The sequence below is a fragment of the Geotrypetes seraphini genome, chromosome 3 (genome assembly GCF_902459505.1).
Source record: "Geotrypetes seraphini chromosome 3, aGeoSer1.1, whole genome shotgun sequence".
Lineage (NCBI taxonomy): Eukaryota > Metazoa > Chordata > Amphibia > Gymnophiona > Dermophiidae > Geotrypetes > Geotrypetes seraphini.
Window position 1 is genome coordinate 113,402,213 of NC_047086.1, and position 27,323 is coordinate 113,429,535.

The following is a 27,323-nucleotide window of genomic DNA, read 5'->3' on the forward strand; positions in this document are numbered from 1 at the left end:
TCATAAACCCTGCAGATAATGTCTCTGCTGGAAATAGCTATTTAGAGACTTTCATTCAATCTCTAAATGTCCTCTAAATGTATTTTTTTAACCAATGACAAAAGTTATTTTTGGAATTTAAAAATATGCAGACACAGCCATCAGTAGTCCATGTGCAAACAACAAATGTTCAGGCAAGTGCCCTCTTTCTCAACATCTTCCTCATTCTCTGAAAGGTTGATTCCAACTCTAGTGGTTTCAAATAGGCCTTTAACTGGAGCTTACAACAACTTCATTAAACACCTTTCTGTTCAGAATTCAAGCCATTGCTTGCTACAATAGCTCACAAGCATTTTAGGAAAGTATTATTAAAAGCTGTAGATGAACTAGTTCAGTTGTTTTCAGACCATGAATTAGATTGTCAACTGCATACAGAAATGTTTGTTTAGCATCCAAAGATATGCTTCAGGCTATTGGCTAATGTGTGATCAGATAAAATGAAGGGTTTGGCAGTACAAGGGGGACTATGTATATAAAATTCTAAGATTTTGGGATCACAATTCAGTGTGATTCAAGTGGGCAGGATAATCTCCCTACTTAAACCATGGTGAACTAGCTGACCGTCAGTATTCAGTAGTACTTAACTAGGCAGTGTTTCTGAATACTAGCTTTAACCCCCCCTCACCAGCACAGTTTGGCAGTCAGAACGTAGCTGGAAGTTACGGGGGCGAGATGGACTGCAGAAAAGGTATAACTGCCCGAGTAGGTACGCAGGTACGGCACAAAATTTTGATGTTGCCACAGACCTGGATAATTAGTACTGGTGTCCATACATGGCCTGGTGTTGAATACCCAGATCTAGTATAGCCGATGGCATTTAGCATATGGAACAGAAGTGGGCAATCTTTATACACAAAGGGTCACATGAATGTTAGTAGTAATCGCTGGCGGGTCCCAGCATTACATAATGTCGGAACCAAAAATGCAGTTTCATAGATCTTCTGTGATAAATAAGGGCCTGATATTCAGCTGAGCCTGAATAGTGTTTGGTGACTGTTGCCGGCATTAAACTCAGAAATTCAAATGCCAAGCTGTGGCATTGAATTTCTGAGTATAGGGAGCCAGCTAAAACATAGCCAGTTAATTGCAATATTCGGCACTTAATCAGTTATGAAGAACCGCATAAAGACAGGACTGTGTTTTATGCAGTCCTGTTCATATGGCCCCAGTTATCTTAACCAGTTAAGTGCCAAATATCACACTTAACTGGCTAACTCTACCCGTGGAATGTCCCCAAAATAGCCGATTTTGGCTTGACGCTAACCAAGCATTTCAGTGGTAGTATCTGGTTAACTGCTGCTGAAAATGCCTAGTTAGCCCCAGGAGCACCTCCTAGCCATTTAAATTGTTTTGAATATTGAGCTCTAAATAAATAAGTAAAGATTTTAACTAAAAGCAATGGAAGCAAACTTCTAGAGTAGCTGTTCTCAAATTATTTGTGAAATACTTGATTTAAAATCCCCAGAACATTTTGGCTAATGACATTTTCTGTGTATACTTCCCATGATCTGAAGAGCTGCACAAAATTTAGTGGTGGGCTGCAGGTTGCCCACCCGACATAGAATGATGTTTCAATGCTAGCTGAATATTGACCATCTCTTTGTTTTTATGTCTGTGGATATAATATTTGTTATATAGGGCCCAGGTTCAGCCTTACCAAATGTGTTTAGCCTACTTCCTTTTTCTGTTACCTGCATTTGAGAACCTTAATCTATTAATAACCTTACTAGAATATGTACCTTCAGTAGCAAAAATGCAAAGCCTGTTTTTAAGAACAAAAGTTTAGTTTATTAAAGCTTCTAACCGCGTCTCAGCTCTGTTCTGGAAAGCTTAAGTCTGAGTGAGCATGTAATTTTGTCTCCTTGTTCATTTAATCCTTAGCATTTCTGCAGAGACAAAAGGATCAGTTAGTGCCAGCTGTGATGATATTTTTTTGTGATGTGGATACCTGAGACCTAGATTGATGCTGCAAACCTATTTCATGGAAGCCTTGAATGACCTTCAGATAATAATGGCTTTCAGCATCTGCCAACCTGAACTAGATTTTTATCGGTGGCCCCCAGGTGAAAGGCTGTCTATCTCTGTGCCAATCCACTGAACTATATACACTCCTCCAGTATCTGTTGTCGGTGTGCTGCATCAGTCTCATACAAAAGCAAGCTTTTTGCATCCTAAACAGATTTCTTCATTGTACAAAGTGTCCTTGAATAGAATGACTTGCTGGATGTATCTTATGCCTCTCCATGTAGTTTCTCTATAGCTTACAATTAATAATATGAAATGCAGAGTTCCAAAAATTGCCCAACCACAAACACTTTTTAGTAAACTGATGCCTTGTACTATAGTCAATATCTAAACTTAATGCTGGGTCATTTGAAATCTCTCTCGAGCTTTATAGGATTCAATTTATGCAAACATTGTGGTCTTTTGAGGGCAAATGGTGGAATGGAACTCTATAGGATCCAGTATTCAAAGAGGGTTGCATTAAGGTAAAGTTTGCATATTAACTTCTATTTGTGGTCTGTGCACCAGTTTTCAAGGGGTGAGCACATGAGGACTTTCACTCTGAACATTTCCATGGGTACAAATATGTGCAGTCACTTGCACCTGCTTTTCGGTGGGTAAAGTTTTGTTGTAACAGTGTGTATACAGTTTTGAAAGATGTCATGTGGAGGAATCTATATGATGCTCTCAGCTAGGGTTATCAGATGTCCGGTTTTACCCAAACACATCCTCTCTTTAGAAGACTATCTGGACATCTGGAAGAATTTAGGAAACCCGGCACTTTGTCCGGGTTTTGGATGACCTCAGCTCTGCCAGAGCTCAGGGCCGTGTTTTGAGGGCCTCTGAGCGTGCGCGGATGTTACATCACATCACATATGCACATGCTTGGAGGCCTTCCAGATGTGGCCCCAAGCTCTGGGAAGAAGAAGAAGAGATGAGGTTGGGTGGGGGCATGATTGGGGTGGAACAGGGCAGGGCCCTGTGTCCTTCTTCTTTCCATAAAAAATGTGGTAACCCTACTGTCATCTCCCCTTAAGAACACTCCCTCACAGTGTCAAGGCTACTTTTAAACCCCTAGTCCCTCCCCAGGGAGAAGTGACATAGGAGGGGTGGAGTCATGAAGACATGATCCAGAAAGCATAAAAAGGCCAGGCCAGAGCTAGGTGAAGGAGGCCCAGAGAGCCGCAGCAGCACTCGCTGCAGGTGCCTCTACCCTGCAGCTGAGAAACTGAAAACTCTACATTCAGGTAGACCAAGTTCAATTTGGAATCTTGAAGCATTTGTGTTTTGACTTGGACAGTTGCAGGCCAGCCTTGTGGGCCTACTGGAGAATGTACTGCTAACTCGGGACCCAGTCAGAAATCAGCAAGAACTGCTGCTGAGAAAAAGACATTCATATATTTTGTGGCCCTGTAGGAGCAGGCTACCCGAGGACACTGCTATATTACAGAACCAGTTTTTGAGTATGGTTTTCTCCTTTCCTGTGACGTCAATAGGAGCCCTTACCAGACAACTTTAATAAATATTTATCTTCAGCAGAACTTGCTGAATGTGTTTGTCTTACCTGGCCCCAAGGCCAACCCTTGCTCAAGTTACCACATTCCACTTATGCATCTGCTTTTACCTTCTGAAATGCTTGCTCAGAGTACGATTAAAGTCAGAGCTCATTAACTAAGCTACACCGAGGATGGGTGGTTTTCATGCAGCCAATCTACATGGGTAAAATCACTTTTGAAAATTGCCTTGCATGAACAGTATACCTATGTCTGCAAAACATTTTCTGTATGCATTTCTGTCAAAATGGAGACACCCTGTAGAATATAGACCGTTTTGGATTAAATACTAATGATGCTTTCAGATCTGTTGACACCTCTGTAAAGATGGCTAAATAAATTTCATCTGTAGTGAAATCATTTTCTCTTCAGCTACAGATGTCAAGAAATCTTTGGTAGCTGTTTTCCAGAGAGGAATTTCTTATAGTAATGCAGGTAACAATTGCCACAGGTTAGCTATTGTAATGGACAGTTCTTTGGGTTACTGGCAAAAATAGATTATCATTTCATTCCATTAATTAACTAGGGCTAGTACCCATACAGGTATCAATCACAAGAAAAATCTTGCTGCCCTTATACAGTCATAGGCCTAAAAACCACCCCAGTATATAATTTTTAAAATTTTGTTAGTGAAATCCCAAGTTTTAACAACTAGTGTCCAGTAAATTCAAAGAACAGTCATCTTTGGGTAAGTGAAAAGCCACGATCCTCATATATTTATATTGAGAAGTCCTTTATAGTTTCATATTTACTGTAAAACTCAACAGGACTCAAACAGCTGAAAGCATCTTACATTAATTTTTAATACTTTCAAATATTTAACATCTGCATAGAAAAGGATTTTATATTGCTTCCCTTTTACTATTATAGTAGAAATGTTTATCAAGGTTCTAACTCTTATTGCTGGGGGTTTTATTGGAATGGCAAACAGCAGAGGTGACATAGGACACCCTTGACTGGACCCTCTAAACAAGGGAAATTCCCCCAAAAGGATGCCATTAACCTGAATTGCACTTTTAGGAGCTAAATACAATGATCAAATCAACTTGCCAGAATTCCCTCCCAACCTCACCTGCTCCATCACTTCAAACAAATAAATCCACTCTATTGAAGGCTTTCTCGGTATCAATAGCTACACACAAGGCATTTTTCCTTTCTCTGGATGATAGTATGAATCAAATTTACTGCCCTCCTAACATCACCCAATTGCCAACCTTGCACTAATCACATTTGGTCCCAATGGATAAGTTTTGGGAGAATATTTTCCAGTCTATTAGCTAAAACTTTGGTAAATATTTTCATACCAATATTTAATAGCACTATCGTTCTATAGCTCACACAACAAGAAGGGTCTTTCCCCAGCTTGCGGCTTGGGAAGAACCACTACATTCGACTTGTACATTGTTACCGGAAGTGGGTCATTCCCAAGAGTCTCATTGAAGAACCTCACCAAGAGGGGAGACACTTCTGCATTGATTATTTTGTAATATTCTGGGGTGGGGGGCGCCCATCCTCATCTAGTGTCATTTCCATGTGAAGATACCGTATATACTCAAATATAAACTAAAATAACATTTTTCCCCCTTAAGGGGAAAATATTAACTCGAATATAAACTGATGGTTTATATTCAAGTACAGGGGCAGAAGTGACCCTTACTTCCCTGAGGTGTCCTGTCTGCCAGCGCTGCAGCCAGTCAACCAGTCTGCTGCCCTTACTGGACCCACCCTGGGCCTCCAATACTGCCCTGGTGGTCAAGTGGTCCGGGGAACCAGAGCTACCGATTGATCCCTCCCTCCCTCTCTCGTGACTTTGCTTCTGCAACTAACCAACCCACCCCCTTCCCTCCCGGTCTCCCTCCCTCCCGGCCTCTGTAACTAACCAGCCTGTTCCTCTCCTCCTGGTCCCCCTGCAGGCCTACCTTAGATCCTTCATGGTCCAGTGGTGAGGGAGGGCAGGAGTGATCCTTCTACAAGTTTGCAGCAGCCATTTTTTTTTACTACAAAGACTGCTGGGCAGGAGCATAGAAGGATCACTCCTGCCCCGCCTCACCACTGGACCACGAAGGATCTAAGGTAGAACTGCAGGGGGACCAGGAGGGGAGGAACAGGCTGGTTAATTGCAGAGACAAAGTAGCCGTGAAGGAGGAATCAATAGTTCCAGCTCCCTATACCACTGGAACACCAGGGTAGTACTGGAGGTCCACGGCTGAGACCCTCATTTCTGGGCCATTTTATGGCCCAAATATCTTTTATATTCAAGTATATAAGATACTTGATGGCATATGCCACCTCTTGATCAGTAATAACAGAATTCAGTTTCTCCAAGTCTGCCCCATCTGTTTTCAGGAGCTCCAACCTTTGTATTATTTCCTTGATCACTTCTATAGGAGCAGAGAACTCCAAGGAATTTAGAGTTTTTCATAAAAGGACCAACATTTCTTTGCCTCCTAGGCCACTGAGTGGCTGAATCTAAACACCTTGTTTCACTAGATTCAGATTTCATCCCTTGCATTTATCTTTTAGTCAGCTGACAACTGTGCTGTTACCACATCAGTCCCTTTACATTTCTAAATTACGACAGAAAACATTTTTATTTTATTTTGAAGAATAAATGCTAATCGCTTCAGAGCTGACGCTGGTGTCGCATCCCATTGGGTTCTACTGCATCACAGTTCTCATCTTTATCTTGCCAGATTCTGCAGGTCAGTCTTCTCTGAAAATAAAGTGAAAATGTGCAATCTAATAGATAAGGACAGTGGTTTTTGATATTGTGTGCATGTTATTCCTGTCCATTTGACATTTTACTTTGTCGCTTTGGGTAACCTCAGCTGGAATAACACAATGGAGATAAAAATTATTCATGTTGTATTATTATTTTAAATGTCAGTGTCTCCAGATACTTAGCTCAAACCCTGTAGATCTTCTGAAGAGTAAGGTTGTGTGAAGTGAAGGACAAAGAGTATTCAAAGATTTTGAATTCACTAACTTTGTTAATGGATTCACATGATAAGAATATCTGTGCTCTGCAATACTGAAAAATAGCATGATTAATAAAAGTCAATAGGTACCACTGCTTTTGTAGGTAGATGAAGATAGATTTGTTTTCTTAAATAACATTTATGTACTTGAAAGTAGCTTCTTTTTTCCATCTACACTTCTTTCCTTGGTTCTCTAATCCAGAGTTTCTCAACTTCTTCAAGCCAAGTATCCCCTATGTCTAACAAATATTAAGTACAACCACCCAGACTCTGCCCCTAACTCCACCTCCATAATAGTACTAATTGTAATGCAATTTCTTCCATTTATTTTTCATATACACACAATATAACCTTATTAATACATAATGGTAACCACAAAATTATAAAAACACAAAGCACACTGTACGCAGAGAAAATGTTAATTATCATTTATATTCGCTTTTTTTCAAAGAGGTCAAGGCAGATGACTTTAAAATATGCAATGTCGCCTCAGTAACAACTATAGAAAAAAACAAATACAGTCAAACTTCGGTTTGCAAGTAACCCGGTTTGCAAGTGTTTTGCAAGACGAGCAAAACATTCTCGCAAATCTTGTCTCGCAAACTGAGTGTTGACTCAATTTGCGCGCACCCCCCCTGATAACCGGCATTGCTCCCCCTCCACTCACACAGGCCCCCCATGCAAACCGGCACCCCCCGCCTGAACAACTTAAAACTTACCCCCCGTCTGGCTCCGGCACGCAGCCCACAGGATGTGCCGGTGCCGCTTGAAGAAGTTCCTGCCTCTGCTGGGCCTTGAGCATGCATCTGCGCATGCTCAAGGCCATCTAGTTCTCTCCTATGTTATCTAGAGCAGTGTTTTTCAACCTTTTCACACCTATGGACCGGCAGAAATAAAATAATTATTCTGTGGACCGGCATAGGTCCATGGACCAGCAGTTGAAGAACACTGGGCTAAGTCGTAGGCCAGACCCCGCCCATCTCTACCCAATCTCCACCCCAGACCTTGCCCCCATAATAGTACTAATTGTAACACTATTTTTTCCATTTATTTTTCACAGATACACAATATAATCTTATTAATAACACATAATGGTTAACCACAAAATTAAAGTACACAAAGCACACTGACAGCAGATGTAAATTCTCAAAATTTACATAATTTAATCACTAAATTAAAAAATAAAATCATTCTCCCCCCCCTACCTTTGTTGTCTCCCTCCCTCCATGCTATACCTTACCTTCTGGCCTGCTCCCGCCATTGCCATTTTATGGCGCCCCCGGTGTTATCGTCAGGCCGGCTCCCTCTTCCTCACTGATGCAGTGCACAAAGCTGCGGGCAGCGGCTCCTTGCGCATCCCATGCCTCATCTGGAAGCCTTCCCTCTGACGTTGCAACGTCAGAGAAAAGGCTTCTAGTTCAGGCACAGGACATGCCTAGGAGCCACTGCCCGTGGCTTTGAGCACTGAATCGGTGAGGAAGAGGGAGCTGGCTCGAAGATAATGCATCGATCTCACCGTGGACCGGCAGTTGAAGAACACTGTTTTGGGCCTGATGCATGTGCTCGCCCTGTGGACTGGCAGGAAATTTTTGTGGACTGGCACCGGTCCACGGACCGGTGGTTGAAGAACACAGATCTAGAGGTCACCAATGAGTTCTGACTGTCGGATCATCTATTTATGCTCACTGCTCAGGCTAGATGTGGTAAACTGGGGTCTAAAGCTACCATTTCAAGATGGATACGGATGGCCATCTCGTCAGCATATATTGCCTGTGGCAAGCAATCGCCAGTCTCCTTGAAAGCACATTCCACAAGAAGTGTAGCTTCTTCCTGGGAGAAAGCTCAGGTGATTGCGCCCAGAGAGATTTGTAGGGCAGCGACCTGGTCCACTCTGCATACATTCTCCAAGTTCTACAGAGTGAATGTTGCAGCATGGGAGGACACCATTTTGGGGTTTTCAGTGTTACGAGCAGGCGCAGAGGGTCCCCACCTTAGATTTCGTGGATTGCTTTTGTTCCTCCCTACTGTCCAGAATAATAACACACCCTATTGCACTAGAAAAAGAGATTAGTTTCTTACCTTGCTAATATCTGATTGGTATGGTTATTTTAATGTTTCGACTGTTCAGTTTTAATATATTTGTTATACTTTCAGAGCAGACCAGATTTGTAGTTCAGGGAGCCTCTCCATACCCTTTTTTCTTATCTGTTCCTATTACTAATTTCGTTTTACTGCCAATTAAGTGCTTGTTAATGCCAATAATTGATTATCACCTAATTGGCTAATTAGTTTATGCATGGATCTGTGATCCACAACAAAAATAGTGATCTGCACGGGGCAGGAGCGTAGGAAGATCGCTCCTGCCCCAAAAGACTGCCAGACCACCAGGTAAGGTCTGGGATGCCAGGGGGAAGGTGGGAGGGAGGTGGGGGTGGGTCAGAGTTGGCCCAATAGTTATTCACAAATTTTCAATATTTGCTGGCCGGCTCTGCCCCTAACTCCCGCAAATATTAAGGGAGGAGTGTATAGTAGAATTAGAAAAGGTTTAAAGAAGAGTAACCAAAATGATAAAGGAGATGTAACTCATCTCATATGAGGGAAGGTTAAAATGTTTTTTCAGCTTAGAAAAGAGATAGTTGAGGAGAGGGATTTGACTGAAGTCTACAAAATCTTGAAAGGTATAGAACAGGTAAAAGTGAATCAATTTTTCACTCTTTCAAAAAGTACAAAGACTAGGGTACACTCAATGAAATTACATGGAAATAATTTTAAAAACAAAATAGGAGGGCCATTTTTTTCACTGAATGAATATTTAGGCTATGGAGCTCTTTGCTTGAGGATGTGGTAAAAGCAGTTAGCTTTTGAGACAGACATGGGGGAAGCCACTGTTTGTCCTGGATCAGTTGCATGGAATGTTGCTTCTATGGGTTTCTGCCAGATACTTGTAACTTGGATTGGCCACTGTTGGAAACAGAATATTGGGCTACATGGACCAATGGTCTGATCCAGTATAGCTATTCTTATGAATCAACCCTAGTGGCTACATTGATAGGTAGTATCCTTTTATTCCACAAATAAAGTATAAAAATGTAAGAAAAAATATGATCTGAAAATTAGATAGATTCAAAAATAAAGACAAGATAGAATACTAGAACTGAAGAACATTGATATTTAAAAGGCCCACATAATGCTTGTTCTATAAGGAATCCTTTTACCAAGCTGAGGTAAGTACTAATGTGTGCTTATAACAGCTTAAAAGGGCTTACCACAGGGTGCGATGAGGCATTCTATGGTAAAAGTCCAATGTGCACTCACTACCCATGCACTAAAAAATTAATTGTATTTTTTGACCGAGTGAGCATGTCTGTACTAGTTAGTGCAGCCACATTGCTGCACACTGACCGATTAGCATGTAAGCCTGGCAGCATTAATGGTGAAAACAGAAAATCGTCCATTTTCTAACCAAAATGTCTTTAGCATGTGAGAAAGATCCATGTTCTTATGTAAAGGTGCACTAATGTCACTCTTTGCCACAGCTTCGTAAAAGAGCCCCTAAATGTTTAACAACTGATGAGCACAAAACCACTGTTGGATAAATTTCCTAGCTGGTATTTTTTGTACATTTCTCCCTTGATGTATTCACTGGCTATATTTCAGTGTCCTTGTTGCCCTGGAAGGTTATTAAATCTTTTCTTCCCCTGGGAAAGTGTTGTCGACACTACTGACCAAATCCTGAGCCGTGTCAGCAGTGACAGAGATCAAAGGATCTGCTGAGCTTCAGATGAGAAATTTCAGGGAACAAGTTCATTTCTCCAGGAAGGCAGGATGCAAATGTACAATTTCTAAATACAGCTTGAGAACACAACTAGAAATACATCAGCATTTATTAAAGTTTTCAGCCCTAAAAAAAAGTTGGCAAACTTTTTTTTTATTTCTGTCTTTTTGTTTTTGAGAAATGTGATGCTACGTAAGTAGATAGGTTATATCATGTCATGTGTCGTCCTTATCTGCATAGCATTTCCATAAGTGAGATCACTGTTAATTCTTTGTTTGGAGATACTTCCTGGTAATGCTGTGGCTTTATCCAGTTTATGTGATTTATACTAGAAACAATTTTAGAAGCAAGTACTACTGTATAATAAGGACAAGATGCACTCAAAATTGTCATTAAGACTGTGTGAGTCACTGTGGGCTGACTTTCTTGTCCGATTTCCAAACGGCGATCATTGCTCAAATGGCTTTCCATGCAAATGAGTCTCGTGAAGGTCCGCCACAATCCCATCTCATCAGTCATTAGAGAAGGCTGCGCTCCTACCACACAGACTCCCACTGGACCACAGGTACCTCAGTAGTGGGGGAGGGATCGTGGGGTTGGGAGAGATAAAGGGTCAGGATCTGGAGAGGGGAGAGACCTTGGCTATGGCTTGGGGGCCCTATAATATTCTGGGATATTGCTTTTATTTGATTTAGGTTTTATTTATGATTCTAATATTTCAATTTATCTCTCAAGTTAATAAGGTATGTTTTTAAATATACACTGTGATCATTTAAGCTTTTACATTTTTACACGTATGTGTTTGATTTGATTTTTTAAATCTTTTTCATTGTATTTTTGGTATAATTTTATGAGAATTTCATGATAATTTGGCATAAGTATATTCACCTTAACTCCAAAGCTCATTCATTAACATGTTTTTCATGATTGCTCATTTATTTTGTCATTTGTGTCATTGGTTCACATTAGTTTGTATTTATTCACGTTATTCTATGTTATATATTGTATGTTTTAAGATGTTTATATATGTTTTAATATTTTATTTTAGTTGCTTTTTGTCCCCTGAAGAAGGCAGTTTTCTGCCGAAACTGGAATCCTTGTTGGGACTAATGGGGTCTTTTACTAAAGCGTGCTAGCTAAAATATAATGCGTGCGTTAGCATAGAATAGAATATAGGGGGGGTCACGTGATGATGCGCTGCTGAGCGGTGGCTCTTTGCTTGAGCTCCGACCTCCCCCTGCTCTTAAAAGCTATTCTACCCTTGATGCAGCGCTAAACTCCACTTTTATCACAGCGCATTCTGTGCAACTTACCCATCTGCGCTGCCTGGAGCGAGCAGAGGCCGGTGGACTGGGATTGAATGGTGTTATGCCCGCTAAGGCCCCACGGCTGCTCAAACTAAAGCAAACCACGCTGTCTCCCAAAATGGCGTCGGGGGAGACTTCACGTACCACAGTCGCCCTTCAGGAAGAAATTTTGCGGGAGCTTACGAAACATCTCTCTGCACTTATTGATGACAAGCTAACTAAATTCCAAACTACCGTGGAAAAGCTCAAGGACTGCATGGAGAGCCATGGGTCCCGGAACACACAACTGGAGGGCAGAGTATCGGTCCAGGAGGATCAGGACGGCCAGAGTGCTAAACATCTAAGAGAACTGGAATCTCAATGCACAGTGCTCCAGGAACGCCTGGAGGACCAGGAAAATCATGGTCGGAGGAACAACCTGTGGGTCCTCAGGCTCCCGGAGCAACTGAAAGAGACAGCCCTGTGGGATTTTGTAGAGCAGTGGTTGCCGACGCAGTTGGGCCTGGATATGGCTGGAGCCCGAGTGGTGGTGGAGCAGGTTCATCGGATCGGGAGCCAGCAACATGGAGACACCCGCCCTCGCTCAGTGACTGCCCGCTTTTTGAATGCGGCGATCAAGGATCGGATCCTGGTCGCTAATGCTCTTCAATGATTACTCACCAGCTGTGGCTGCCAGCCGTCGTGCCTTAGCACCCTACTGTGTGGAGCTCAAAAAACGGGGTATCCGTTTCACAGTGCTGTTTCCTGCAAGGGTACATATCCAGGCACCCTCTGGCCCGCATTTCTGTGACACTGTGGCGGCCCTTCGCTCCTACACGGAGAGCCTGAAAGGAGAGGGAGCTGCTTAGACCCCACTCTGCGGAGGCCTGCGGAGACGCTGTTGCTGTGGCTGGAGATGGCTTGCCTACTGCCTATCACGAGCTCTGGCTTTCTTTAAACCGATTTTCACTCGGCCCTCTGGTCTCCTGCGTTGGTCACTGTATAGCTGGAGGTGCCCTTATTGGGGCCGTGAGGGGGCTGCCTGCATTGTTTGCCTCTTGATGCCCTTGCAACGGACCACCTACATGCTTTACGGAGGGCCCCCTTCGACTTGTGGGAGCGGCTCTCAGACTAGCCTAGACCCATGCCCTGCCTTGTACACTCAGAGAGGACTGGCCGTTTAGATGAAGGAGGACCTGGAATATTTCGCTGGATTTTCACTTTGCTGCCCGTATGGGATGGAGTATGACTACTTTGAGTCTGCGAGGAGTTGCTGGACTTGGGAGTTGTAGCACTTGGGCCTTGCTGGGGAGGGGGTGGAGGTGATTTTTTGATGGACCTTGGTGTCTTTGGGGGCTTGTGTTTTCTTCTATTTTCTTGCTGGTTTCTGTCATTGTTTTCTGTTTTTGTTGGATGCAGAGCTTACTATTTTTTACATCTCTATCAAGGGGGGGGGGGAGCCAGGCACTATGGGGATGTTTTTTATAGGGTGGTTCTTGGGGTGGGTAGGGTGCTGGGTGGGGGTAACCCTTTTCTGGCTGGGAGAGGGGAGCTTGCTGGCAGGGCAGGATTAACCAATAGGCCAAGTAGGCATGTGCCTAGGGCCCGAAATGGTCAGGAGGGTCCGATGAAGGAAGGCATCAACATTGTTTTTTCCAAACGGCGATGGGCCTCTCCAGCATTGATCGGCAATGCGGGGCCCCCCCGATTGGAAATGCGGACCCCACCACAATCAGCAACGCGCCCCCCCCCCCCCCATCGACAGAAAGTAAGACAAGCAAGCAACACAGGTAAGAAAGGCAACGGGAACTATAATTGTGCAAGCTGTGCTGCTTGCGCATAGCTTCCCTCTGACACATTTTCCTGTTTCCACCTGGGCGCATGGTGGGGTGGGGCAGGGCAGGGGGGCCCAGTGTACTTGTGTGCCTAGGGGCCCTCAATGAATTAATCCTGCCCTGCTTGCTGGGAGTTGTAAGGGAAGCAGTATGAGTTGGCTTGGTTGGGGGTTGGGGAGTTTGTTTGTGTGGTGGGTGCTGACCACGGCAGGGGATTTTAACATTACTAGTGACCCTACGATAGACTGTAAACCTCCCAGGGTGGTGCGGAGGGACAATTAATGGATTGGTGTGAACTTTCTGATGAGCGAGTTGGGCCTGATTGATATGTGGAGGGCCCACCATCCAGGGGAAGTAGATTTTACATTTTTTTCTGGGGTGCATCATACTCATTCTAGACTGGATTACATTCTGTTGCCGTCACATTCCATTGGTCGGGTGGTGCACACACATATACTTGATGTCCCCTTCAGTGGCCACGCCGCAATATCTCTCACTATGCACTGGCCTGTTCATGATCGTATCTGGCGTCTTAATCCCACACTCTACTTAGATAAACCTTTTCATGAATACCTCGTGGCTAAATGGGATTTTTATTACCAAACCAATGCAGGAGGGGAAGTCTCGGATACCATTTTTTGGGAAGCCGCTAAAGCCTTTCTACAGGGGAGGATCATCGCATATACGGTAAAGCAGCGCCAACAACGTGACACAGCATTGATGTCTCTCACTCAGCAATTGCGTCTGTGTAGGACTGCCTTACATGCACAGCCCTCGGAGGTTACCCGTGCGGAATACTTGAGCCTGCATAAACAAATTGATGTTATTTTCACTGAGCGCACTATGTCTCATATTGACATTTACAAGTTTCGGTTGTATCAGTGGGGTAATAAGGCGGGTAAATTATTGGCTAATTTGGTGAGGCCATTTCGGAAGGCCACTCGCATTTCTCGTATTCGGGCGAGTAACCATACTGTTCATACGGAAGAGACAGAGATCCAAAACCAATTTGTTCGCTTCTACCAGAATCTTTATGGACCGGGCCCTTATGATCTGGCAGCCTGCGACTCCTTCTTTCGGGATCTTGCCCTACCTCAGGTGTTGGCCCATCAGTTAAGTATGCTAAATGCACCCAACTTGTGTGATGAGATTTACACTGCAGTGGGGAAGCTGAAGCTGGCAAAGGCCCCCAGATCGGATGGGATGGGGCCTGAGTTTTATAAAATTCTGAAACATCGGATAGGTCCAGCTTTGGTAGCCCTGTACGTGGACATAAAACGCACTGGTCGCGTTCTCCCTGCACAGAGGCACGCTCATGTGGTGGTCTTACCGAAGCCGGGGAAGGATCCAGAGTTGGTGGGTTCATACTGTCCTATCTCTTTACTGAACAAAGACATTAAACTTCTCACAGCGATTCTAGCGAGTAGGCTAGCTCAGGTGATCCCTTCCATGGTCCATGATGACCAGGCCGTTTTGCATCATCCAACATCCTCAATGCTCCAAATGTCTCTCAGTCCAGTGTTTGGTTTCTTTTTAATAAGTCCAGTTAATAATTTATACCGCTGGGCGGCCTGGTGACCCAAGAAGTCCACTTGAAGGCATAAGAACTCCATACTATATTGATTATTAAGATTTTTCCAGTCAGGGAACTCCGCCTGAATGGCATGCTTCTGTTGCAACCATCTAAAACTTTCTGATCTATTAAGGCCATATTTATGTTGCAACTGTCAGAATTCAAGCATTTTACCATTAGAAATAACATCATCTAATACAGTGGTACCTTGGATTACGAGCATAATCCGTTCCAGGAAATTGAAGAAATTCCAGGAGCATGCTCGTAATCCAAAATGCTCGTTTATCAAAGCGAGTTTCCCCATAGGAAATAATGGAAACTCGCTTTGATAGGTTCCCACCCTCCACCCCCCCCTGAGGCCAGCAGCACTGCTCCCCCCCACGAGAATCGGCATTGCTCCCCCCGAAGGCCCCCCCGTGAACTGGCACCCTCCTCCCCGCGATCCGGCACCCCCCCCGCCGCCATCGGGCACCCCCCACACCACCATCGGGCACCCCCCCGCCGCGACCTGAGGTCCCCCCAACCCAGCCGAACCCTCTTCTTACTTTGATGTAGCCTCCGCACCTGCACCAGCATATCCTGTGCTGTGCTGTGCCGGTGGCCGAAAATTTGCCTCCGGTGCTGGGCTTTGAGCATGTGCGCATGGCGGGGGGGTGCCCAATGGCGGCGGGAGGGGTGCCGGATTGCGGCGGGGAGGGTGCTGGTTCGCAGGGGGGGCGCTCGCAAATCGAGGCACGCTCTGTTTACGAGGCACCAAGTTTGCAAATGTTTTGCTCGTCTTGCAAAACACTCGCAAATCGGTGCACTCGTAAACCGAGGTACCACTGTATATGTATTCCTGCCATTATCCAGTGCTTCCAGGCGAGCCTTTCTCTGCCAATTTGAATCTTGGAGTTCAGCCATATAGATTGATTTGTAGATTTGTGAATTGGAATAGTTGTTAAGTTACTTACATAACGCAATGTTTTCCATGTATCAGCTAATATTCTGTTATCCTTACTTTAACTAGGCATTTTGATACTGAGCACATGGCAAAGGCGTAATGGACTTCTCTCTAAATCACTAACTATTCTCTGTACTCTTTTTAAATCTCTAATATTGTAAAGCTATATGGTGCCTGTTTATATATTGCGGCCCCATATACACTGTAAAGAGATTATTGGTCTAATTTTAACATATACTTCACACTGGTAATGTAATGTAATTTATTTCTTATATACCGCTACATCCGTTAGGTTCTAAGCGGTTTACAGAAAATATACATTAAGATTAGAAATAAGAAAGGTACTTGGTGACCTCTCAAATGTAAACACATTATACTCTGCTTAACATCGTGCAAGCACTTTATCTAAAATCATTAGAGCCAGTAGGGCTCAATGAGGAAATAGAATGGTTTTCTATTATCTAAATAATAAAGGAGTCTGTAGTAGTTTTGTATTATCCAGTTTTATTCATTAGAGCTAGCAATGCTCTCCTATCTAGTTGCCTAGCAACAGATCATCCCTCTGGCTGACGTCAGACGTTCAAAGGGGGAGCTTGCAGCTGCATTATATTCAGGAGATTCCAAACTGTGGCCATGTTTGAAGAAAGACTGCACACACTCGATTGGTAAGAGATAACTCTATATCTTAGCTAATTTCCATTTGAATAAACTTATATCTGAAAAGGTTGGGCTTGAACTAGGTGTGTTTTGAAACAAACCCCCTAAGTAACAACTTTTTGATAAAGTGCTTGCACGATGTTAAGCAGAGTATAATGTGTTTACATTTGAGAGGTCACCAGTGTTTGCAAGGTTTGAATGAATTTTAAAAAAAGCAAAAACTGAGAAGTGAGTTGGATTTTAAAAGTTTTGTATGTTTTGCAGTTCCCCTCAACCCTGAAGAAAAACATTGTTTGAAACATGCATGTCGGGAGAGGTGGCATTGATGAACATTTGAGAGCTAACCTCGAAGCTAAGTAGCTAAGTAATAAGATTAAATTAGAAGAAAAAGACATTAAGTAAGGAAATGAAGGAAACTAAAATGAAATACAATGAAGAAATAGTTATGGAATTATGAAATTAAGAATAAGTATGAAACTAAATGAATTTTAGAGTTTTGAGTAAATAAACAATAAAGTGGACTGATGAAGATAAGAGATTGCTGGGCATTATTCATGGTCCAGTTGATATCCGAAGGTCCATACAAATGAAAAAATAAAGAATTAATATATATATACATATACATATATTATGAAGTATATGTTAGTATTAGACCAATATTCTCTTTACAGTGTATATGGGGCCGCAATATATAAACAGGCACCATATAGCTTTACAATATTAGAGATTTAAAAAGAGTACAGAGAATAGTGATTTAGAGAGAAGTGAATAAGAACTACACTAACAATTGGTTAAGATTTATCAAAAGGCATAATGGAGACATGAGTTGCCATTCTAGCTACAACCAATCTGGGAGTTTTTCCATGAGCTCTGGGAGGACCCAATACATACCGTGGTGCAAAATATATGCTTGATGATACCTATAAAAATTGGGAAAATTTACCCCTCCCTCTGAAATTGGTCTGAAATTGGCCACTCTAGGAGTTTTACCCAGCCAAATAAATTTCATAAGAATGCTATTTAATTTTTTTTTATAAAAGGACCCTTGAAAATAAACCAGCAACATACCCATCTGATAACAAACCACAGGCAAAATCATCTTGATAGTTTGGACTCTCCCCCACCATGAAAGATGTAAAGGATTACATTGCTCACACATTTCTGTAACCTTCTGTAATAATGATTTTCATTTATTTTCATTGTTTCTTCCATCGTATTTTTAATCCAAATGCTTAAATACTTTATTCCATCCTCCCTCCAAAGAAAGGGAAATGAATCTAATAAACCTTTTGTACAATGCACATTAAGTGGAAGAACTTCTGATTTACTCCAATTTATCTTGTAACCTGAAAATTTTCCAAATTTCTCAATCATTTCAAGTAAGCAAGGAATGGTTGTCTTAGGATTTCTCAAATAGAGCAATATATCATCCGCATAAGCAGAGACCTTATATTCCCGATCTCTATGAGGAATACCCTGAATCTCCTTCGCTTGCTGAATGGCTAATAACAAGGGTTCCAATACAATATCAAAAGCAAAGGAGATAAGGGACAGCCTTGTCTAACCCTCCTCTGCAACCTAAAGCCTTCTGAAAAATTATTATTAATATACAATTTAGCAACAGGGGAGCTATACAACGTTTGAACCATTTGTATAAACCCTGAAACTATACCAAATCATTCCAATGCTTGGTACATGAAGGTCCATTCAACACGATCAAAGGCCTTTTTTGCATCCAAGGATACAGAAAAAGCTGGATAATTTAAGGCTTTTGACAAATTCAACATATGCAAGGCAAGCCTAGTGTTGTTAGAAGAATGCCTTTGAGCAACAAATCCTGTTTGGTGCATTCCAATAATAAAAGAGAGCGCTTTAGCCAAATGTATAGCCAATGTTTTAGCTAAAAGTTTTCCATCTACATTAATTAAAGAAATAGGCCTATAATTTGAAACCAGTGTGGGATCTTTATTTGGCTTAGGTAAGACAATAGTTAATGATTCCGCCATGGTACCCGTAATACAACCTTTAGATAGTTGATTCTGATATAAATTTAACAAATATGGTAATAGGGTAATTTGGAATGATTTGTAGAACTCTACTGTAAAACCATCTCCACCTGGAGCGGATCCAACTCTAAGGGACTTCAATGCTGTTTGCAATTCATTTATTGATATTGGCTTTTCTAAGCTTTCTTTTATATGTTCAGGAATTTTCAGCCCCTTAATTAAATTTAAAAATTCCAATCCATCCTTTTCTTTATCTAAATAAGGCTCAGAAGAATACAGATCTTTATAAAAATGTAAAAATTGTTTTAAAATAGGACCAATTTAAGAATAAGTATTTCCTTTATCATCTTTTACCACCACCACTTTCGTTTTACGTTTTTTTGCTTTTAGATAATTTGCCAATAACCTTATTTGAATTCCCATAATACAATGCCTGTTGAGAAAATAAATATTTTCTTATCAATTTAGAAGAAATCTCATTATATTTCCCTTTAGCTTTCAAGAGATCCTGTAACGTAGAATATTCCCATTTAACAATTAGTTTTGATTCCAATGTCTTTATATCTTGTTCTAACCTGGAAAGTTTATCTTCAATTTGTTTTTTAACATATGCCGAAAAAAAAATAATTTGCCCTCTCATGGTTGCCTTAAAAGCATCCCACAAAGTTTCAACTAAGATATCTTCCATATTATTAATTTGAAAATAATCATTTATTTTTAACTGAATTTCCTCAATAAAATTTGGTTCTACAAGCAATGCATTATCGAATCTCCATACAGATCTACCATTCTCCTGATCAATTATTTTAATTTTAATCCACACCCCACCATGATCAGACAAAATAATTGGATCAATGGAGGCTTGTGTTACTTGCTGAACTAATGCATTTGAGACAAATATATAATCTATTCTTGAAAATGATTTGTGAACATGGGAGCAAAACGAAAATTCCCGATCATTAAAATGAAAAATTTGCCATATATCTATCAAGTCACAATTTTGTACCAAATTATCTAATCCTAATGATTTCATAATTCTGCTTGGTTTTTTGTCCATTAAAGGATCCATAACAGCATTAAAATCCCCAGCCACAACTAAATTAGAAGCAGCCAGTGGTATCATCAATTGTTGTAGAGATTTTAAAAATTCAATTTGGTTCAAATTAGGTGCATATACATTAAATAGCACCATGATAGTATTTCCCATGTTCATGTCTACATGTATCCATCTTCCTGCAGGATCAGCGGCAATCAACTTAAACGTAGCATTACATTTTTTATTTATTAATATTGCTACACCTTCTTATTTTTTCACAGCTGGGGCAAAAAAACAATGTTTTACCCAATCACCTTTGAGCTTTTTGGATTCTAAAGCTGATAGATGAGTCTCTTGTATATAGCATATATCTATGTTTTGATGTTTTAAAAACAAAAGTGTTTTCTTCCTTTTTATTGGATGGTTGAGGCCATTAACATTTAAAGAAAATAATTTAAGCTCCATTAAGATATTTATTCCTATGATGCATGAACTTCAACACATACTTCATCTTTTTATAGTATTCCTGTGTATTACTTTTCCCCCTTAATTTACCATATGTAAAATCTAATTTCCCTTGATACCTTAAATATTATATTTCTAAGATTCCAAAATCTCTTCCTTGCCCCCTCCCATATCCCTCCCCTCCTTATATTGCAACAACTTAAAGACATAAGATCAGACCAGCAACCCATCCCCTCCCACAAGCATCATACTTCACTATTTCTTTTATACTAAGAAAAATAAATAAATTGATCAATCTATACATTTAAAATCCCCCTTAATTTCTCCTTTAATTTTACCCCAAGCCCATTATATAAAACTACATAAATTCAATTCAAAAAAGAAAAGTATAATTTAAAATTACCTTATTTTAACAATATCAATCTGAATGTCAAAATACATTATAATTTCCTTTATAATGCCCCTTAACTATATTAAATTAATTTTAAACCATAAGTACATTACAATTTTTCAATGTATCAAAATCTCATTGAACTAGGAATTCCATGTAATTGATTTATAAAATTAATTAATTCATTCAAACTTCATATGATCTTTTAAATATTTCATATAAATTTACTTTTGACCATTCTTCTATTTCATTTAAGAAAACAATTATATAATAAAGTATCTTATAAAATTTATCTAAAACAATTAATTTAATTCTATTAATTAGTTCAATCAAAGGATAATTCTATTATGGTGACCTGTCTTGATGAGTCAAAAAATGAACAGACATAAAGCTTTAATAATCAAAGATAAACTCCACTATCTTGAACTGATCATAAGGGAATCCTTCTAACAAGGACAGTAATATCTGTGGCCTTTCGTGAACATATGACAGGTAAAAGCAATTGGTTGAAGTTTTGATGGCATTCTCTCTGATGCCAGTATCATGACACCTGTTTACCACAGAAATCCTATACAACTCTGTTGTCTCTTCCATAACCAGCTTTGGGAAAGCCACATCAAAAGGCTATATGTATGTTTAGCAATTTGACAAACATTTCCTAGAAGTCCAATTTTCAGCGAGACTCTAAACAGCACAAGTCAAGCTCTGTGACAAGTTTTCCAAATATCTCTGTCATATCATGCTCAGTCCCTGTCACAACGTAGCTACTAGCACCCATGTTCTTACCAATCATAACAAACTGCCCGTTAGCCAGGAACTCCACAGCAATAAATGGGTAGTGGGGAAAGGCCACGTAGATCCTATCTTGTACACCATCAGGGTATTCTCTTCCCCATCCATCACATGCTGCTCCACTTTGGCATTGCTGATGTGACATCAGTTGCGGCTGTTCTCCTCCAGATACTGGAGCTTATCAGTGTAAATGCAGCACATCCGACTTGCCTCACGATCATCGTTCCCATGATGATGATGTGCATTATGTCACCAAGGGTCAGGTTACTACGGTTGCCTCCGAAGACCAAATTTCCTCCCCTCCCCTCCACAGCTGCTTCTTTCTGAATAAATAGCGTTGCCCCATTGATCCTCATAAGCATCGGCACATGTGACTTTTTGGCTTCCGTTTCAGCCCTCGCTCTACAGCAGGGAGGGGGGAGGAGAGGGATGACCCGTACTCAAGAGAACGCCGCCTTCTGAACATCATTCAGTACATTGCAGTGTGTCCTGTGGATTATACTTTGATCTCATTTACCGATCTTTCTCTCAATCTGTCCCGCCACCAATCTCAAAGAAGTGAATCATAATCTACTGAACCAGAAGATCCCTTGACTCCACCCATGGAATCCACAAATGTCAGCACATTCCTGAACACCTCGACTACATCAGCAGGTATTTAGTTCTAACTTAGAATTTTATCCTGTTTTAAAATGTTTTTAAATCCAAACAGTTCCAAATCAGTTAAAAGTCAGTATGTAGCGGCCATCTTTAAGGATTAAATACATATTAATATATGTACATATTTATTTGTAAAGTTCTGATTCCTTATATTTTCAATTTTAACTTTTGGTCTTACCCCCTACTTTAACTCTCATTCCATAGGCGTTTCTTGAGAAGATAAGAACTCTTTAAGTTTTTCTGGATCTTGAAATATATAAGACTTATATTTATAAGTTACTCTCATTTGTGCTGGATAGAACAATCCATATCTTGCTCCCAGTTCTTTTAATGGCAGTCTAAGATGTAAAAATTTCTGCCTTATTTGAACAGATTCTTTGGCCAGATCTTGAGTGAAAAGCAATTTAGAGTCTTTATATATTATATTTTTTGCTTCTCTAGCCGCATTGAAAATGTCAAGAACGTGCTGGAATTTCATTAATCTAAATATTACTGTTCTTGTTTACCTTGATTATGTGCTGTTTTTGCTTCAATTCTATATGCTTTTTCAATTTCTATAGGTGTTTTTAATTTGAGTGGAAGAATTTTTGGTATAATTTCTTCTAGAAAATAAATCATGTTTTTCCCCTCAACACCTTCTTTTAATCCTGTTATTCTCACATTCTGTTTTCTGGAGCGATTCTCAAGATCCATCAGCTTCCTTTTCATTTCTTGTAATATTTTATGATCTTCTTTATTTTCTTGTTGTATATGTTCTATTTTTCCCACTCTGTTCTCCATTTTGTTAATCCTGTTGATTATTATATCTAATTTGCTGTTCATGTTGTTCATTTCCATTAGAGATAAATTAATATTTCCCAATAACTCTATAATGTCCAATGCATCCATAGGTAGTGAACTTCCACTAGATGTCTGTGGATCTTCCTTTAGTCTTTTGTTCTTTCCCAAAGATTTTACTGGAATTTCTTGTATCGTTTGCTTGTTGGAAGTCATTTTAATAGATAGATTTCCAAATAGGGTAAAAATTATTTCTTTGACGTTCTATGTTTGATGCTCAGAGGAGGGAGCTCAGTTATAAGCCAGCCATCCACTCAGCCTCCAAGTTCCGGAATCCATAGGGCGATACTTTAAAACTAATAGGAAGAAATTTTTTTTCACTCAGAGAATAGTTAAGCTCTGGAACGCATTGCTAGAGGATGTTGTAAGAGCGGTTAATGTAGCTGGTTTTAAAAAAGGTTTGGACAAGTTCCTGGAGGAAAGGTCCATAATCTGTTATTGAGACAGACATGAGGGAAACTAATGCTTGCCTTGGATCGGTGGTGTGGAATGCTGCTACTATTTGAGTTTTTGCCAGGTACTTGTAACCTGGATTGGCCACCATGAAGACTGGATACTGGGCTAGATGGGTCATTAGTTTGACCTAGTAAGGTTGTTATTATGTTCTTATACCTCTTTCTCCTTGTTCCATAACGATAAATTTTAGCAGTTTCTTGGGTTCAAAGAAAATATAATTAACTGCATTTAACGATATCAAACATCTACAGGAAAATGTTAAAACAAAAGATCCACCCAGTGAGAGAAATCTAGGCCTTAGGAACAAGAATTCCTCCATCTTTTCTGAGTATCACGAGCTGTCAGGAAAAATTTGAATTTTAGAACACCAAAAACTGCTCCCATATGTCGGAAATATAAACAAAATATATTATTTCTATCTAATTCTAGAGCAAATATAACTAACAAGTGTTTACTGATATTTCCTAATTATTTTCAAGTAATAATTTTATGTAAGACAAGGAAAAGAAAGAGTATGACTCAGTTGCCTTTAAAGCTATCATCAGCAACCCTTTTGACTGACCACCAGGTGTTTCTGCAGGAATAAAGTGTAGTTACTTACCTTTAATGTAGGTTCTCCATGGTCATCAGGATAGTCAGCCACATATGGGTGATGTCCCATCAGCTCCCATTTGCGGATAAGCTCTCCAATAGCTCAGAGATAATTTTTTTCTTTCTCTCTGAGCATGTGCAGTGCCCGGGCCCGAGTACTACCCATTTCCTCCTGCTTCTCCCTAATCCCCAGTCTTTAGTCTCCGCCTGTTCCCATCGGTAGGATTTTCTACAGCTCTCCATTACAACTTTTCTACTCATCACCTTGAAGATGCTTGAATCATCAAAGAAATGCCTGGGATGCAGGAGAAGGATGAATGCACTGGATCCTCATGAATTGTGCATCCGCTGGTTGGGTCCGGCGCATGAGTTTCAGTCCTGCTTGCATTGTGCCTGCATGTCCCCGCACTCACGTAAGCTGAACCAGCCCTGCTTGCATTGTGCCCGCATGTTTTAGCATGCACGCAAGCTGAGGAAGAGGGCACTGAGGTACTTCATGAAAAGGAATGAAGCCCGAGAATCAGCCTGCATGAGCCAGCCTGATCAGAAGGCAGCAATGGGGGATGTAAAATTGGCAGAGGTAAGCAGCCTTCAGGATGCCCTGGCCCAGCAACTCCCTCCCCCCCCCCCCCCCCGTCTGCACCCTGCATGCAACCGATCAAGGTAAGTCCCTGCATGCAGCCGATAGGGGTTCCCCCTCCAGCCCCTCCCTAGCCTGCTCTGGGAAACTTCTGAGAACTCCTGCAGCCACGAGGGCTCTGCCCCTCCCACCTCCCGATCTGAAAAAAGTAAAACAAAAAACAAACCCCAATGCTTCTTCCCCTGTTCAGGACTGGCAGACCTCTCCCACCTCACTGAGAAACACCCCCCTCCCCCGGGATGACCCTCATGCCGGAAAAACCCTATGCATCACCCCCAGGTTTGCCTCTCACTACTTTTCTCCTCTCTGAGAACTTCCATTACATCTCCGGAGTTCAGCCATGTGCAGAGCAGTCAGCAACTAATCCTAGAAGTGTCCCTCTCCCCTGCCTCAGCAAAATCCGCAAATGGGAGCTGATGGGACATCACCCTTATGTGGCTGATTCATCCTGCTTGTCCTAGGAGAACTCTGATTTCATCTTTCTCCCAGGTGATAGTGAATCTCTACCAAGCAGCAGTTAGCTACTAAGGGCCACCACAGTACCAGGAGGAGCATGTGGGTAGAAGCAGGAAATGCTTAGGCCAAGTACAGTATATTCTAAGTGAGAGAGAAAGTAAAGAAAAATAAGCCATCTCAGGGAAGGATGAATAAAGAATATTTTGGTAACAGCTTGTATTTTTATTCAGAATGTTCATTTCTCAGTGAAGCTATGATAAAGATAGCACATGCCAATCTGTATATTTATCTATATACACAATCACATTGGTGTACTATTTGTGAAAAAAAGACATCTGTTATCTGTTACATGTGTACTTGAAACAGAAGTTGAAGACAAAAAGGATTAGATGTAGGAAGACAGAAGTATTGCAAAACATTCTACACAGATGGGTATAAAACAGGGAGGTGAGTCCTTGAACACAAAGGGCCAGATGTACTAATCCATAACTCCATTTAGTTTCTTAAATACATTAACCATGTGTAGATGTCACTGCAGAACATCATAAGAATGTAAGTATTGCCATACAGAAACAGAGCAAAGGTCTATCAAGTCCAGTATCCTATATCCAATAGTGACTGAACCAGGTCACAAGTATCTGGCAAGATCACAAAACAGTGAAACAGATTTTATGCTGCTTTATCCTAGAAACAAGCAGTGGATTTTCCCCAAGTCCATATTAATAATGGTTTATGGAAATAAGCTTTGTATCCAATATTTTCAGAACTTCAGGTAGTAGGACATCAACAAAACACACTGCATTTGATTAGTCTCGATTTTAAACAAATATTTTATGATTTTCTATAAAGATTTTTCCTGCTGTTCACGTTCATTTTTTTTTTAAACTATGGGCTCCTTTTATAAAGGTGCGCTTGCGTTTTTAGTGCACACACCGGATTAGTGCGCACTATAGCGTGCGCTACCCGAGAAACTACTGCCTGCTCGAGAGGAGGCGGTAGCGGCTAGCGCACGCTATTCTGCGCATTAAGGCCCTAACGCAGCTTTGTTAAAGGAGCCCTATGTATGCACACAAGCACTTTTGTGCTCAGGCAAATCAATTGTACATGTATGGACTCGGGTATATGCATGTATGAACAATTTGTGTGCACCTAAATTTTTTAGACACCCATATGAATTGAATTCTTATTGGTTACATAGGGCTGTGTCCCTAATGGAGTCTAATCAGCTAGATCAATGACTGAACATTGACAAGGCTAACTGGCTAAATTTACCCTCTTACATTCAGAAAGAAGCTAAAAACCTGGTGGTTTCATAAACGAATTGGATTGTTGCAGAACTATTGTTTTTGTAATTTTTATTTAGGACAATTGTGCTTTTGAATCTTATTTGTTCCTTTCTTTGAGATGTTTATTAGTAGTGTGCAATCAAAGAATAAACTAATTTTGTGTCAGAAGCAAAATGTTTCTGGCTGAAATCCTGGACTCATGCTGATTTTGTGCGTTTCAAATACCTGCTGACCTTTTTCCAGTCTGCCCTTTCATTTACAAAACAATTACACCCACTTGACTAATTCTCTTGATTCTAATTCTTGCTGTCTCTACTCAAAGTGCCCTCACCTCCAAACCCACCTCTTTCTCCCCAAACTGTGGCTGAGTACTTCCATGACAAAGTTCACAAGATTAATAACCTTGTGTTCTCGATCAATTCACCTCTCCCTTCTCCGGTCCTCTCTGCCAACCTTCCATCAACTCCTGCCGCCTTTTTTTCCTTTTCTGAAATAACTGAAGAAATCACACATTCTTTCTTCCTCTGAACTCACTACTTGTCTCTCTGATCCCATTCCCACCCTCTGCTTATCACCATCTCTCCTACTGTCATCCCCTCTATCTGCCATATCCTCAATCTATCGCTTTCTACTGCAACTGTGCCCAACACATTCAAACACGCCTTCAAACCTCCTCAAAAAACCCTAATTGCCCCTCCAACTATTACCCTGTCTCCATCCTCTCTTTCTTATCCAAGCTACTTGAACGTGCTGTTCACCACTGTTGTCTTGACTTTCTGTTGTCCTGAGCTATCCTTGACCTGCTTCAATCAGGCTGAACACCTTCTTCATTCTAATGGACACTGCCCATGCTAGAGTCTCCAATGACCTGTTCCTGGTCATCCAAATGCCTCTACTCCATCCTCATCCTCCTTGATCTATCGGCAGCTTTTGACACTGTAGATCACCACCTACTCATTGATATGCCCTCCTCGCTTGATTTTCAGGGCTCTGTTATCTCATGGTTTTCTTCTTATCTTTCCCAGTGCACTTTTAGCATATGCTCTGATGGATCCTCCTCTGCT

General features: G+C 41.1%; 1 long non-coding RNA gene across 1 annotated transcript in view; it reads left to right on the plus strand.

Moving 5' to 3' along the window:
* LOC117358055 overlaps nucleotides 1–3,631 on the plus strand; it is a 35,284-nt gene extending 31,653 nt beyond the window's left edge. The window contains exon 3 of the long non-coding RNA XR_004538938.1: nucleotides 1,921–3,631. This is a non-coding gene — a long non-coding RNA (uncharacterized LOC117358055). The remainder of the gene's footprint in view (nucleotides 1–1,920) is intronic.
* The last annotated feature ends 23,692 nt before the right edge of the window (nucleotides 3,632–27,323 follow it).